General features: G+C 38.0%; 1 pseudogene; it reads left to right on the top strand.

Moving 5' to 3' along the window:
* LOC102837088 overlaps positions 1-17,377 on the top strand; it is an 82,197-nt pseudogene that overhangs the window by 3,160 nt on the left and 61,660 nt on the right.

Here is a 17,377-nt window from a genome sequence, read left to right as displayed (position 1 = left end):
AAAACATAGAAACCAAAATCACTGTTAAATAGCGCAAATGGAAAGAAGTTTCTTTTAAAATAACCTACAGCTCAAGAGTCCTGGTGTAGTGCTAGAGGTTAAGTAGTGGAGTGCTAACCACAAGGTCAGCAGTTCAGTTCCTCAAAAACCCTATACAGGCTCCCTGTGAGTAAGAACTGACTTAACAGTACATAACAACACAACAGCATGGATCAACAGTAGGGGAATATAAGAGCTGTTGTGGTTGACAAGTGCTGTCTATTCTATTGCAACTCACAGGGACCCATATAGGGTTTCTAAGGAACAGCTGATAGGTTTGAACTTCCAACCTTGCACTTTTCAGTCCACTGCTTAGCGTCAAGTACCACACCAGGACTCCATAGAGCTGATAACTTAATGCAAATCTTATTTCAGGAGAATAGGTCAGGGAAAGAGATTCTGAGAGTAGGCTTCAATTTTTCTGGTACTCATCTGATTTGATATTTCCTCAATTATTTATCAGTGACACTTGAGTAGGAATTACACTACTGGACAAACTGCTCCTGCCAAGTGTAAATGCCTTGGCAGAAAGAATAAGTCTTAGTCTATGCTTTCTGAAAGTTATGATGAAAGTCATCACAAGCGATAACTAAGAAAAACTAGCAGCCTAGTTTCAAGAGTCACTTTCCTGATTACTGTGGCAATTTTAAGTACAAGGAAGAAGTCCTAGAAAAGAAGGGAATGCTGTCAGAAGCAAAAAACTATGTTTAAAATACAATAGACACGCCTCCTTATAAACATCCGTTACAAGTTATTTGAGGGCATTTGCCAGTGCCAAAATCCTGAGGGCTCTCAAACTTGAGAGGCAAATGCAATGTCCCTATCAGTTCCTGTGTCACAAACATGAAGCACTCTCAGCAAATACCCAATGGATGGCACATACCCGGAAAACAAGGAGCCATCCACATTATCTCTAATTGCATACCATGTGTTTGAAAACCACCCACAAAAATATCACACTGGAATTACAACGAAACAGTCCTCATTATCCTTATTATCTTCCTCTTATGGAATTAAAGAAATAACAGTGTGCACAGTAATTTACAATTTTTCTTAGCATTATAAACACATCAAAAACAAGCTTTGTTGAATCAAGGCAAGTTCAAGAAACAAAGGCAATGTAGATAAACTTTCAGGTTCTTACATTTTAACTCGGTCTTAGTATAGTGTGTGGTTAGGAGTAGAGGCTTGCAGAATTTATTTTGAAACCAATTTTTCTTTTCCCGCTTAGAAACTGTGTGATCTTGAGGAGATATATCAACTCTCTCTACACCTGAGATAACTCATCTATAAAATATTAATAATACTGGTGCATCAATAAATTATTTTTTGAAATTTTATTAAAATGTATCTATAATGTCTTAGAATCCTGGTGAGACACTGTGGGTTGATGCGCTGGACTGCAAGGTCTGTTTGAACCACAAGTTCGACATTTTGAGCACACCAGCTGCTCCTTTGAAACCTTATACAGGGTTGCAGTGAGTCAGAACCGACTCAATGGCACTTAGCAACAAAGTCTTACCCTATGTAACATCGTAATAGACGTTTTCCCTTAGTACACAATTACTCTCAACCGTATCTTGGATGAGTTGGCTTGATAGTTAATACATTTCAGGAGGAATGAAATGTTGGTTCAGGGTCATCTCATTTTTTATCAAGGACATATTTCTGAGAAGGTCTCATAATTCAAAACTGATATAATTCAAGATTAATTTTGTTAGTAACAAATAGAAAATAATTGGAATGCATTCTCAAGGAGCTTAGATTTGTAATCACTGTATCTTAGTGGTTGAATCTGTGGCCATGTCATAAAAATTAAGTATTTTTCCACTTTATTTGCTGTGTTATAAGTCAGTTTTTGCAGACTCCTAGCTATATGAGAGTTACTGTTTTTTCTCAGTATTATAGACAGTAATTTATAGAGTAATCTGTTCTAAATTAATATCATGATGTAGCATTACAGTAGTTCAGTCTTCATAGCATTCATTAGACCTATATTCTTTCCAACTGGAGAACTAGGATTCCTAGAATATAAACACATCCTTAACATGATTAAAACAAATTTAAAATTACGATAAGAGTGAAAGCTATAATACCATAACAGTTCCCTAAATTACTCAGAAGCTCTGATACTTAAAAAACAAAACCAAACCATTTAGTTCATCTGATATTGACAAATGATAGTAGGGATTTCCCTTTACCAGTTAAAGGGGAGCCAACATATGCCATCAGTAATAGCACAATTTACAACTCATTTGCCCTACATTTTTGAAATGATGCAATTATATTTATATTTTAAAACACTGTGAGGATATGAATTATTTCAAACTTTAGCTAAGTAAATGATTTATTTGAAACTTATTAAAATGGTTGTAAAATGTGATCAAACTCTAATAACTCCACCAACCAAGCACAATTAATAACCACAGCCGTTGACACTTGCTATCTAAAGTGGTATGTGACACTAGAGATCCACATGGTCTTGTTGTTTAGTGCCATGGAACCAGCTGCTGCGTTTCAACTGCTGATCCTACAGCATCTTAGTTTTTATGTAATTGGTAAGGTCCCCATAGGAGGAAAATCTTAGTGGGATGAGAATGTAAGCAGTTTGGTGGTACAGAATTTGAACATTTGGCTGCTAACAAAAGTTCAAACCCAGAAGCTGCTCCACAGGACAGAGATGTGGCAGTCGGCTTCTGTAAAGATTTACAGCCTTGAACACTCCATGAGGTAGTTCCGCTTTGTCCTGTATGGTCACAGATCACTAGCAGTAGGTTTATTTAGCTTTTTTTTTTGTTTTTGCCTTTTTTTTGGGGGAGGGGGCAGTATGAGGATTCAGTGTCAGCAGCTCCCAGGGGTTAATAATTTTATAATGTTCACATACTCATATAGGTCTACTTTCCTGGCAAAGTGCAGAAAGGTTCTTAGTCTGTGGATCTTCCTCCTCACTCATTGATATGTACGTACGTCAGTGAAACTTCCTTCTAATGACCAAGTATTATTGTCACTCACACTAAAAGATAAGGGCATTCATTCCTGGCTATAAGTTCTTCCTCTATTTCCTCAAGTAGTAATGTGAGACCTTCTTACATAGAATTCCTTTGTAATCATCATAATGCCTAGAAATCTAAAAATACAGGTTTTCCTTGACTCCCTGGTGGTGCATTGGGTTAGGCAGTATGTTTCAAACTGAAGGATCACTAGTTCGAACCCACCAGTTGCTCTGCAGGAGAAAGATGAAACTGATTACTGTCTGCTTGGAAACCCTAGGAAACAGATATACTCTGTCTTATAGAGACTGGGAGTCCTGGGGTAGCACTGTGGGTTAATGTGCTGGGCTACAAAGCTGGTTTGAACCACAGGGTTAACAGGTAGGAACCAACTTGATGGCACTTAATAACAATAGAGTGTTTGAGACTTTCTGTGATTCTGTAGGGTAAGCACTAGACTATAGAGACTTTATGAGTGGTACTGGACTTCATAGCTGTGAGGTTTTGTTTTTGATTCCTGAAGATCATTCATTGGTATAGTTAATTGGAAGTTTGATTATATAGCCCCATTTTTCAGTCAGCTTTGCCTGCAATATAGAGAAGATGGCTTTTGATTAATAGTTGACAAAGAAATCTCTAAAACCATTCAATCATTGTAGTGTCTAAGGTTAAATTGGTCAAATGCGGTTGTTGTTGTTGTTATGTGCCATGGAGTAGGTTCTGACTCATAGTGATCCTGTACAGGGTTTCCGAGGCTGTAACTCTTTACCGGAGCAGAAAGCCTCATCTTTCTCCCGTGGAACATCTGGTAGTTTCAAACTGCTGACCTTGCGGTTTGCAGCCCGATTCATAACCACTATGCTTCCAGAATATGGATTTAAAATCTAGTGGATTTGCTATATTCATCTCTCTCTTTCTCCTACCCAGTGTCTCTCTGACTCCCCTAATGGCCCAGCTGTGTCTCTCAGAGGCACTTGGCTGTCTTGTACAAACCTCATATTTTGACTCTCTCCCTCCACACTCATAATGAATTACGTCAAAAGTTCGTTTCTCCGTCGGAACCTTAATTTCTGTTGGTTGAAGATGGTCTGTAAAGCAGTTACTCAGATAGAACAATGTCTCCAACAATATTTCCTATGGGAATAGTAGTTCTAGAAGATGCTGTTAGGAAGGAAGGAGGCTTGGTGGTTTCATCAATTTGAGAAGTGCTTTCTACTGCATCGTTGTTCTTGGAGACTGAAAACAAACATTTCTCATATGAAAAGTTCAGAGCAATATAGACACAAATTTAACTTTGCATAACCTAAATTTTCTCAGAATTTCACCTTGCCACCACTCTCCCTACTACTTTTACTTTTTAATATGACACTTTTAGAGACACTGAGATAAAATAATCCTTGCTGGTTAGCCTTATAGAGGAACAGAATATGTGAGGTAAAATTTGCACATAACAGGCAATTCATAACTGTCATTATCCTTAGTCCCAAATTAGCAATTATCAGATAAACTCTTGCATTTGAACATTTGTATCCACACACATATATATATATATATATATTTATCTAAGACAGGTGCCTCCCATTCTCGATGAGCTGGATTTTAGCATTTTAATTGTCTGACCAATGTTGAAGCACCATCTCTGTAGCCTCTAAATTGTAAGTGGTTGTCTTCATTTGTCACCTTTCATATTATGTCTCATTTTATTTTTGTTATCTTAATTTTCTAAAGGTTTCTTTGTAGTTTCATGACTGGCTGCCAGCGTTCTCTCTCTCTTATTATCATTATTTTTTCTTTTAGATCTACACACAAAAAGCTCCTAGTAAGAAAAACCAGTCCCAAAGCTGGCACTATTTTGCTTTGCAAGAACAAGCTCAAGTAGAAAGAAATAACAGTATAGTTGCTGTTGTTAGTGTTGTTGTTAAGTGTCGTTGAGTTGGTTTCAACTCATAGGGACACTGCATAGGGTTTCCAAGGAGTCACTGGTGGATTTGAACTGCTGAACTTATGGTTCAAAGTCCAAGGCTGATCCTACTATGCTACAGCAGGAATCCAATACTGTATTTATGGGAGGCATAATGTCCATGATGGTGGTGGTGGTGATTATGTGCCATCTAGTTGGTTCTGACTCATAGCAACCTTCTATTAGGGTTTCCGAAACTATAAATCCTTACAGAACAGAAAGCCTCATCCTTTTCCTGAATGTCCACGGTAAGTTGTATGAAATAAGACATTAGGTGATTTGGGCATTGTGCACACTTAATTTCCTAGTTTGGTCTTGCTTTTTCATTAAGTATCTTGAACAAGCCTTATGCCTTAGGAGTGATCATCAACATGCAGAGAGGGATTGCTTTTGCCATTGGTCCTCAATCCTCATCATTAGTAATTTCTCCAAATCCGATCTAGGTCCCTTTACCATTTTTGCAAACCTTGTAGATTTCAGTAGAGGAGTTCTGGTGTGGCGCTGTGGGTTAATGCACTAGACTGCAAAGCCATTTGAACTGCAAGGTTGGCAGTTCAAGCTCACCAGCCGCTCCTCAGAAACCCTATGCAGGGTTGCTATGGGTCAGAACCGACTCGATGGCACTTAACAACAACAACAAACAACGTGAAGATGGTGGCGGTGGTATACCTTGGAGTCAGTTCTGATTAATAGTGATCCTGTATAGGGTTTCTGAGGAGCAGCTGGTGGATTTGAACTGCCGATCTTGTTCAAACCAACCTTGTGGTCCAGTGCATTACCCTGCAGCACCACACAAGGAATCCAGATTATACATTTAATGGACAATTATACATACATCTGGAAGCAAAATTGCTTCGTATACAAACAACATGAAATACACATGTAGCATGCAAGGATCTGTTGTATTTGCTACATACTGCTCTCCCTCCTGGATTTCTAAACTCTCTTATAACTTTATGGAACCACAGATGTGTGCAAGGTCGAAAAATACTCAAATGGAAGTCATGTGGCATGTGACTGCATTTACTTCCCCTAGACCTGTTCTTTAACTCACTCTCTGGGAAAATCCTCATCCCTTCAGATCAGAGAAGAGAACTGCCTCCCAAATAAATTAGAATACTGTTCACACCCACAATATGACAGAATGGTTTCAGAAATCTGGGTTTGTACACATCTGGGACATGATGGCAGGATGCCCCTAGTTAGAACAGCTTTTAAAATCCATGTGGGTGATTGTCATTTCTTCTGCCTCATTTTTCATCTTTGCCTGACTTGATTTCTTGTTCTGTTTCGTGTTTTACTGTGGCAACAATTCCTTTCCCAGGCCCAATCTTTCCCAACACACACACACACATATATTCACAGTCAGACAAGCCACAAAGGCCAGGGGGGAAGAAGTGAAAGGTCACCTTCACAATGGGTTTTCCAGGATTATTTAGATGTAATGAATAAAATTGCAAATTCTATTGAGGCTTTTAGAACTAATGAAAATTATCAATGTGTTACACAGCTGCATTTCAGTTTTGTTTGTCTGAGCCTAGAACAGAATAGATTTTATAAATAGAACTTAAATGTGACCACAGAGCATGCATACTAATCAGTTCATTTTAAGATATTGTTTTGCAATACTTTTAAGATGCACACATGCTGGGAAAAATTACTTGTCAGAGGAACAATGTGGAGCAATTTCTTACCAAAGTTGCTAATGGAACAACTTTTTTCTTTCTTCCTTCTTTATTTCTTTTTCCTTCTTTATTTTAAACATGAAGTATCTATCATTTATCCATCTTTTCTTTTAGGTAGATGTTAAAAATGGGGAAGGTTTAGAAAGAGGGAAGGCTTTGTTCTAGTAAATTGTATAGGGGTTGTAATCTAGGAAGGTTAAGATAAAGGTAATCAAAATATATTGGTGCACACATGCTGAGTTGTAGCATCTATTGCGCACGTTCTTGTTTGACGTAAATGTGGAGGGGCTTTTTTTTGCTCAGCTCTAAAGAGATTGGAGGCATGCAGGACACAGTGCTAAGTGGTCCCCCACTGAAAGTATTCTCTATCAGCCACTGATTTGCTCTAAGTAGGCAATCCTATCTGAATAGTTCTGATATCTGGATATGTTCGCTACTCTTTGACAGCACGCCCCACTGCGGGAATGCATTTGTTTCACTTGTTTGAAGGTGGAGATCCCAGGGGTGGGTTTTGATGTAGGATGAAGTGCTAAACCCAGAGCTTCCCTAAAAGGTGAAATGCAGGCACTCTTTTAGAAAAGGGAAGGTAACTAAAGAGAGAGCTGCACTTCCCCAGTCATTAGCAGAAATGTATGTGAAAATGTTAAAACACAAATGTATTTTAAAAACCTCTGGCGGCCTTTGTAAAGGTGTGTCACCTCCAGCTTTTACCCACTGGGGTGCAGGAAGGAGGTCTGAATTTTGAGACACCAGGGGAAGCAATCAACCACCGAGTTTTGAGGAACTTGTCATCACGGGAGGGAGAAATGATCTGGATAATTAAAATTCATAGAAAATGGAAGCATTTCATGTTAGCCATTTTCCATCTTCAAATTCTCACAAAAACTATCAACAGGAGAAGAAAGTGGGATTAAACATACCAATTATCTCCAAATCAATGCAACACATATTCATGTCTATTGTAGTTCACTGTACATTAAGTAATCTATGTTTACTAAAGTCTTTTGGACAAGTTGTTGCATTATATTGGTATTGTTGTTATTGTTAAGTGCCATCCAGTCAGTTCCAACTCATAGAAATCCTGTGCAGGGTTTCTGAGGAGCAGCTGTTAAGTTTGAACTGCTGACTTTGAGTTCAAACCAACCTTGCAGTCGAGCGAATTATCCAACAGCACCACACCAAGAATCCTTGCACTGATCTCTAATGGACTGTATTAGAGATGAGTAATTTAGCATATTTGCCAAATCCACCCTATGGCATCTTTTTGTATAGGTTAGTACCTAAGAATGGTTTTACATTTATAAAGCATAAATAAGAAAGAGAAAGAGAGGAAGGGTGAAGTAAAGAAAGAAAGAATGAACAAAAGGAAGGAAAGCAGGGAAAAGGAAGAAATGTAATGGGAACTAGCCCCCAAAGCCAAAAATAATTACTATCTGGTCCTTTTTAGAAAAAAGTATGCTGACCCTCTACTACTTTATATATAGTAATAAGGGGTATAGGGAAGAGGACAAGAAAAATATACAGTCCCTGAATGATTAAATGCTATCAGAAGAATCCAGAAAGGAGAAGAGTTTGGTACAACAGAAAGTACCACGATGGTCATTAATTTCTTTCCTAGACCTATAGAATATTGGGATTGAAATCTCTGGGTCATCTATTTCAACGTTTGACAAAATGCAGCAACTTTTCGAGATTATACAAAATGATTGCAGTGGTACCTAGAAGAACACGTTTGTATGTTAACATAATTCACAACTCAAACACATGATTTCCTGGATTTTATTGCTTAGGATGAATCTTAAGTATTAAGTAAATAATAGTAAAAGTGGTATTAGATATGCTAAACAGCATTAAGGTGGTTTGTGAATGAGTATACTCTGAAAAACACAGAGTCTAGTCCAATCGCTTTCATTTCCATGTGTTCAAAATCGTAGGCTAATATTATACCTATATCTTTTTTAAAATGTTTTATTGTGAATTGTGTGATAGTTTACATGAGAGAACATTAGCTTTATATTCATCCTATCATATATCATTAAATTGCATTGGTTACAATCCCCTCCACGCATCATCAACCAACCAAATGGTACACCATGCAAGCCTGCCCCCCTGGTCATCAGCACACAGCCCCTCTCCTTCTCTGGATCTAGAGTTCCCAGGTGCTCCATCTCTCCACTTCATCTTCTCTGCCTCCAGCTCTGGCATTATTGTTTCTCTGGGTAGGGTCCCACATTCCTCTCTTTTCCCTTGATGGTCCCAGGACCATCATGGACTACAAAGTAAACCACTCTCCTCTTTTTGCTACAAAATGTCTACCTTTACATTTCCAACCCTCAAAGTCAGTCCTGATAGTAATTATTCACTATTGTACCATAAGAGTGCTATCCGTATCTCCTTTCATCAGTCCAGCCCAGATACTACTCGGTGGAAATTCTCAGTGGATACTACTCAGTGGAAATTCTACCTTCCTCCATACCCTCTAGATCTAGACTCCCTCTTCAAAGCTTATAAGCCAATCACTTCTTGCCTTTGTAGCCCTTCCCCCCCATTTTGGGTAGCCAATGTCCAAGTTGCCCATCCCTGTCTACCCTGTGTATTGAAGGGGTGGGAATCATCCTTGCTGTAAAGATTTGTTCCCTCTTTTGAGCTACTGTATCCATAGGTGTAGGTCAAGTTCATCAAATTGTATCAGATTACTCTTTTTTTCCTCTTTTTTCTTCTTCTAGTTGAGCTCTAATCATCCAGCCATTGAAGGTCAAGTGGGTATTATCTGTAAGTGTGGGTGTTCTTATGCACATGTCCTTTCTTCTTATCAGCTGGATGCTTCACTCTCCACTCTAGTCCTCTGTAGCTATGGTACTGACTCTGGGCCCAAGAGTCCCCAGGTCTTGCCACACTGCTGGCTAACCAGGTCTCCACCCAGGTTCACAGAAATGTATTGAATGTGGTTGGACTTAGCTCTCAGCTTCATTGCTGTTTTAACCTTACCTCCCCTTATCAATGACCAGCAGGGTCACTAGTCAGAGTACATGTATGCTTGTGTATTCCCACTGAGTCTCTCCCTTGGGAGGGGATTTGCCCTGAGGGTACCTGATCATGTGCCTTGATGTCTCCTGGGCAAGCAACTTGCTTGTTCTTGTAGTAGTCAGTCAGATTGTTATTACTGTTCTTTATTTATCCTGTTGGTCTTTCTTTCAAGAAGTATCTTCTGTTCTTCTAGCCACTCTAGGCTGGTCTGCGTATCCTTTCCAGTGGAAATTTCCCACCTCAGAAGATTCTGGTTGGAGTTTAGGATTCCACCTATGGTCTTATGTAGTGCAGAGGTTCCATAGGAAGCCTCCTTTACTGGGCACATTGTAGCCCCATTTTAGGTATTCCAATCAGTTATAGGCAAAAGATGGACTTAGAAGCTTTCTATGGTGATATTTCTGGCTATTCCTTTCTCTCCCCCTCAAGAGTCTATTTTGTAGTGTTATGCAAGGGAAACCAATATTCAAGACAGCCAAGAATCTTAACATTATTTTCCCTCTTTTGCTGATTCCAACTGTCTCAATCCCTGTATACCAGAGACCTGTTGTTACAAGGTTGTGCTTACATCATTATTTACCTCTGTCCCACTTAGCGCATGGAAACCTGCCTAATTGTTTTCCCATCCATCTTGTTCTCCCCTCCCACTTTTGTGTACTGCCCCCCTCCCTAGCACCAAAACTATCCTGTGTCTATTCCCTACCCTGTGCTCCATCCCTCCCTTCACCCCACTCCCTACATCCCTGTAACCAGCAAGGAATCCACCCCCCTTTAGTATGGGTTCTTTTTCTTAGTCTTTTACAGTAGTGGTCCTATGCAGTATTTCTCCTTTTGTGACTGGTAGCGTAGTGGTTACGAATTGGGCTGCGAACTTTAAGGTCAGTGGTTCGAAACTACCAGCCACTCCACGGGAGAAAGATGAGGCTTTCTACTCCTGTAAGGATTTACACCCTTGGAAACCCTGTACAGGGTTGCTATGGGTCGGAACCGATTCGAAGGCACTTAACAACAGAAACAACAATTTCACTCAGCATAATGTCCTCAAGATTCATCCATGTTATGTGATAGCTTACAGCTTCCTTGTTGTTTTTCAAAGTAGCATGATATTCCATTGTGTGTATGTACCACAGTTTGTTATCCATTCTTCAGTTGATGGGCACTTACACTGTCTCCATCTTTTTTCTGTTGTAAATAGTGCTGCTATGAACATTGGTTTGCATATATCGTGTTATGGCTCATATTTCTTGCGGGTAAGTACAAAGCAGAGGAATTGGTGGATCATAAGGTATTTCTATTTCCAACCTTCTGAGAAAGTGCCATATTGCTTTCCAGAAAGGTTGGACCATTTTGCAATCCCACCAGCAATGCAGGAGTATCCCAGTCTCTCCGTATCCTCGCCAGCACTTATTGTCTTCTACTTTTTTGATCTTTGCTATTATTGCTATTGTGAGATGATATCTCATTTTTGTTTTGATTTGTATCTCTCTAATGACTAGTGACTATGAACATTTCTTCATATGTTTGTTGGCTGCCCAGATCTCCTCCTTGGTGAAGTGTATGTTCATGTCCTGTGCCCATTTTTTAATTGGGTTATTTGTCTTTTTCTTATAGAAGTGTTGTAGTTTTCTCTATATTTTAGAAATGAGTCCCTTGTCTGATGTATCATTGCAAAAGATGTCTTTCCATTCTGTGTGTTCTCATTTTACTCTTTTGATGAAGACTTCTGATGTATATAAGTTTTTAATTTTAATATGTCCCAATCTATATTGTCTAGTTTTGTTTGTGTAGTATTCAAAATGTTTGGTAGTCTGTGTATTCCCTGAATTAGTGCCCTCACATTTGTTCCTATTTTTTCATTGATGGCCTTCATAATTTTGGGATTCAAATTTAGGTCTTCAATCCCTGCTGAGTTGGTTTTTGTATAAGGCATGAGGTAAAGGTCTTGTTTAAATCTTTTGCATATCGTTTTCATGTTCTGTCAGCACCATCTGTTAAAGAGACTATCCCCTACCCATGCTATATATTTAGTTACTTTGTCAAAAATCAGTTGGCTGTATGTTGATGGGTTAATTTCTGGATTCTCTATTCTGTTCCATTGATCAATGTATCTTTCATTGTACCAGTACCAAGCTGTTTTGACCACTGTAGCTGTGTAATGAATTTTGAAGTCAGAGAGTGAGAGGTTTCCAACCTTATTCTTCCTCTTAAGCAGTGCTTTGCCTATCCTGGGTCCTTTTCTGTTCTATATAAAGTTTGTAATTGTTTTTTTTTTTTTCATATCTTTGAAGAATGTTGTTGGAATATGGATTGGAATTGCATTGTATGTGTAAACTGCTTTGAGCAGTATTGACATTCTCACAATGTTAAGTCTTTCTATCCAGGAGCATGGTACTTCTTCCACTTTTGTAGGTCTCTTTTTGGTTTCTTGTAATAGTGTTTTGCAGTTTTCTTTGTAGGTCCTTTGTTTCTCTGGTTACACTTATTCCTAGATATTTTACCCTTTGGGCAGCTGTTGTAAATGATACTACTTTCCTAATGTCGTTTTCAGCACTGTCGTTTTTGGTATAGAGGAATCCAACTGATTTTTGTATGTTGATCTTATATCCTGCCACTTTGCTGAATCTTCCAATGAAGTCTAGTAGCTTTTTTATTGAGTCTTTTGGGTTTTCTATGTATAGGATCATATCATCTGCAAATAGAGAGAGTAGTTTTACTTCCTCTTTGCCATTTTGAATGGTTTTAATTTCCCTGTCTTGCTGTATACCTCTTGCTAAGACTTCTAGCATAATATTGAATAGGAGTGGTGACAAAGGGCATCCTTGTCTGGTTCTTGTTCGCAGAGGTAAGGTTTTCAGTTTCTCTCCATTGAGAGTTATATAGGCTATTGACTTTGTATATGAGGAATTTCCCTTCAATTCCTACTTTGTTGAGTGTTTTTGTCAGGATTGGATGTTTGATTTTGTCAAATGCCTTCTCTGCATCAATCGATATGATCATGTGGTTCTTTTCTTTTTTCTTCTTTATATGGTGTATTACACTGATTGTTTTTCTAATGTTGAACCATCCTTGCATCCCTGATACAAATCCCACTTGGTCATGATGTATTTATCTTTTTGATGTGCTCTGGATTCTTTGGGCTAGAATTTTGTTGAGAATTTTTTCATCTTATGTTCATGAGTGATATTGGTCTATAATTTTCTTTCTTAGTGACTTTTTTTCCTCATTTTGGTATGGGAGTTATACTTACTTCATAAAATGTATTAGGATGTTTTCCATCCTCCTCTATATTCTGGAATAATCTGAGGAGAATTGGTCACATCTCTTCCCTGAATGTTTGGAGAACTCACCAGTGAAGCCATCTGGACCTGGACTTCTTTTGGTTGGGAATTTTTTGATGACCCAATCATTTTCTTCATTTGTTATTGTTCTGTTCATGTTTTCTACTTCATTCTGTGTAAGTTTTGGTAGGTCTTTTTTTTTCTGAAAATGTATCCATCTCTTCTAACTTTTCAAATTTTTTGGAGTACAAATTTTCATAGTATTCTGTTATTATCCTTTTGATTTCCTTTGCTTCCTTTGTGACATCTCCCATGTGGTTTCTAATGTGTGTTATTTCTGTCTTCACCCTCTTTACTTTTGTTAGGTTTACCAATGGTCTGTCAATTTTTTTAATCCTTTCAAAGAACCAGCTTCTTTTCCTGTTGATCCTTTCTATAGTTTTTCTGTTTTCTATCTCATTTATTTCTGCTCTAATCTTTATTATTTCTTTTCTTTTGGTGGCTATAGGTTTCCTCTATTGGTCTATTTCTAATTGTTGTAGATGCTGTGTTAATGTGTTAATTTTGCTACTTTCCTCTTTTTGGATGATTGCATTTATTGCTATAAATTTTCCTCTCAGCACTGCTTTCGCCGTGTCCCAAATATTTTGCATATTGCGTTGTCATTCTTGTTTGTTTCTAGGAAATTTGTGAGTTCACATTTTATTTCTTCTATTACCCATTCACTTTTCAGCAGGGTATTGTTCAGTTTCCATATATTTAACTTTATTTCCTTGGTCTTCCTATTGTTGATTTCTAATTTGATAGCATTGTGGTCTGAGAAGATGCTTTGTAGTATTTTGGTATTTGTAAATTTATGGAGGTTTGTTTTGTGGCCTAAGACATAGTCTATTTTGGATAATGTTCCATGTGCAGTTGAAAAGAATGTGTATTGTTCTGTTGTTGTGTTGAATGCTCTGTACACATCTCTGAGCTCCTGTTGGCTGATTATGTTGTTTACTTCTTCTGTGTCTTTGTCAATTTCTTTCTGGTTGTTCTATCCAGTTTTGAAAGTGGTGTCTTCAAATCGCCCACGATTATTATAGATTCATCTTTTTCTTTCTTCAAGTTTATTGTTGTTGTTGTTGTTAAGTGCCGTCGAGTCGGTTCCAACCCATAGAGACCCTGTACAGGGTTTCCAAGGGTGTAAATCTTTACGGGAGTAGAAAGCCTCATCTTTCTCCCGCGGATCGGCTGGTAGTTTCGAACTGCTGAACTTAAGGTTCTCAGCCCGATTCGTAACCACTACGCTACAAGTTTATTAGAGTTTGCTTTATGTATTTTGAAGCTCTTTCATTGGGAACATAGATTACAGTTGTGTCATCTTGTTCAATTGTCCCTTTAATCATGAGATAATGTCCATCTTTATCTATTATGCTGGGTTTTGCCTCAAATTTTATTTTATCAGAAATTAGTGCTACCACTCCTGTTCGTTTTTGCATTTTTGATTACAATTAGCTTGGTATAATTTTTTCCATCCTTTGTCTTTTAATCTGCTTTTGTCTCTGTGGGTAAGATCTGTATCTTACAGACAGCATATTGAAGGACCTTGTTCTCTTTTCCATTCTGCAACCCTCCTTCTCTTTACTGCTGTATTTAATCCATTTACATTCACTGTAATTATCGATTGGTATGGATAAATTGCTGTCATTATGTTTATTTTTTTGTGGTGTTGTTGCTTTCTTTGTTCAGTGTATCTTCCTGTGCTATGTTCATGGTTTTTGTGTTCTTTCTTTTGAGTTTCCTCATAGCGTTAATGTTTCCATGTTTTGGGATTTTCATTTTCTTGGAAGTGTTAATTTTCTTTGAGGTTACCTTATAGTCCATTAACTTTTCCCTCCATTTAGTGCAGTCTATTTTATCCTGCAATCTACTTGACCTTCTCACCATCTGGATCTCTGTTCCTACATGTTTACCTTCTTTCACATTGTAATTGTTTTGTTCATAGACTGACCTCCCAGATTATCTGAGTGTGTTCTTATAGTTTTGTTCTTTTCTTGACTCTTCCTTTTATCGATTTAGTTCTGGGAGGTGTTGCCATGTATGTCAATCTCTGGTTGTTGTCTGTTCTTGTCCTTTAGGATGTTTTGTAATGCAGGGTTGGCTTTGGCAAAATCCCTTAGCTTCTGTTTATCCTGGAATGTTTTTATTACACCATCATATTTGATTGATAGCTTTGTTGGATAAATGATTCTTGATTGAAATTTTTTGTCTTTCAGAGTTTTATATATGTCTCCCCATTGCCTTCTTGCTTGCACGGTTTCTGCTGAGAGATCCAAGCTTAATCTGACTTGCTTGCCTTTGTATGTAACACTTCTGTTTTCACTAGGTGCTTTCAGGAGTGTCTCCTTGTCTTTGATTTTGGAGAGCTTGATTATGATATGTCTCAGTGATTTTCTTTTGGAGTCTATCCTTCCTGGGATTCACTGAGCTTCTTGAATGTTTATCTTCTACTTTTCAGGATGTTAGAGGTATTTTTTTCAGCAGTTCTTCAACTATTTTCTCTGTGGACTTGTGTGATTCTTTCTGTTCTGGAATGCTGATAATTCTTAAGTTATTCCTCCTCTTCGTGTTTTTCAACATGAATCTTAGACCTTCTTCAGATTTTGTTATCCTTTTTATGCTTGCATTTCTATCTTAGTGGTATTAAGCGATTGGTCTTCCCACTCACTAGTTCTGTCTTCCTTCTCTTTTATTCTACTCCTTTGCCCTTTCAGTGTATTGTGCATTTCTGATATTTTATTATTGATCGTTTGGACCTCTTTCTGTAGGTTTTGAATTGTTTCCAATGCTGTATCTATCTTATTTGATTGTTCCTGTAGCACTTTCCTGACTTCTTCCTTATTTTTTTCAACTCCATTGTAAAGTGTTTTAAAACATTTTATAATCATTTTTCTGAATTCCTTCTCAGGCATTTCCAAGGCCTGCCCTCCTTGCAGAATGTAGTCCAAGTCTACCTCTAGGTCATTTGTCGCAGACATTTTATTTTAGTTCTGGACATGTGCTGATATGGTCATCTGATTTTGCTTCTTTTACATGTTTAGTGTTTATCTATGACCTTAATACTTAACTGAGTGTGTGTTTTGGAATTTTTTATGCTTTCTGATTGCCTCCCAGTAGATGTGATCAGTATGTATACTTCCCTTTTCACTCTTCTTATTGCTTGACTAAGTGCAGCTTTTAAAGGTGTTTTCTTCCGCCCTGGTGTATGATGGTTGTTATTGGCTTTTGCCTGGATTTTGTTGTTTTATGTAGTGTGATTGTCTCTTGACTATATGCTAGCAGTTTCTGTCTCTTCTTGGCTAATATATATAGAGAAAGAGTCTCCCAAAGGTAAAAGGAGGAACATAAAACAGCAAAACAGCAACAGCAAAAAAAACAAACAAACAAGAAAACAAAACAAAAACCACCAAAGACTACAACTACAACTACAATATAAAGTAGATTGGATACTGTAGTCTATTATTGCAGAAAAGGGAAAGGAGGAAGAGAAGAAAAAAAAAAAATGTATATCCTAATATGAGTATGATTTTAATGTCCTCTTTCAGCTTCTTGCTTTCAAGTCCGATTGATAAATTTCAAGATGCCACTGTTGGTTGTTATGCTCTACCTCAGGATTTAATTTTCATCCTGTATTGTTTTTAAGTTCTCTTTTCCTCTCCACACCCCTTGTTCTAGCCTTTTCCCTATTAAAAACAGTTCAGGGCAGGCTCTTCGGCTGCCTGTAGCTTTAAATGCTAAGTGTATGTGTTCAGATTCATGGCAGTGGTGGGGTTAGGAGATGTCCACTCACTCAGGCACCCCCTCTCGTCACCAGAATGGAAGTGTGTAAACAGTGGGGACCCAATGAGCAGATACAAACAACAATAAAAAATCAGAACAAAGCAAAACTGAGAAAGTGTATTGTCCCCCTTGCTCCAAGGTTCCCATGGCATTATTCCATGGTGGGTCTGCTCCCCCTCTTGGTATTGCCATTTTGTCTTGCCCAAGTTGCTGTCTCCCCAGGCTGCAGAGCCTGGCAGATTAAAAAGTATGCAATTTCTTATTTCTCTTACAAGTTCCACTAGCTATAAGCCTTCAGACATTTTAAATATTCCTACCTATGTGGTTCAGAGTTTTGGAGCTCTTCCCTGAACCAACTTCACCTGTTATTCTGTGGTTTTTGCTGACGGCAAACTTCACTGCACCTCTACCCTATCTGCCCTCAAGCCCTGTCTCTCTATACCTATATCTTAAAAAAAATTAAAGTCATACCCTTCAATATCCCCTGATTACAAAGTAATACATGCTCTAAAATTAAGATATAGGATATAGAAAATTAAAGTTTTTAATTGTCTTGCCAGAATTATACAGTGTTAA

Source organism: Chrysochloris asiatica, unplaced genomic scaffold (assembly GCF_000296735.1).
Source record: "Chrysochloris asiatica unplaced genomic scaffold, ChrAsi1.0 scaffold00071, whole genome shotgun sequence".
Lineage (NCBI taxonomy): Eukaryota > Metazoa > Chordata > Mammalia > Afrosoricida > Chrysochloridae > Chrysochloris > Chrysochloris asiatica.
This window is presented reverse-complemented; position numbering and strand designations above follow the sequence as displayed.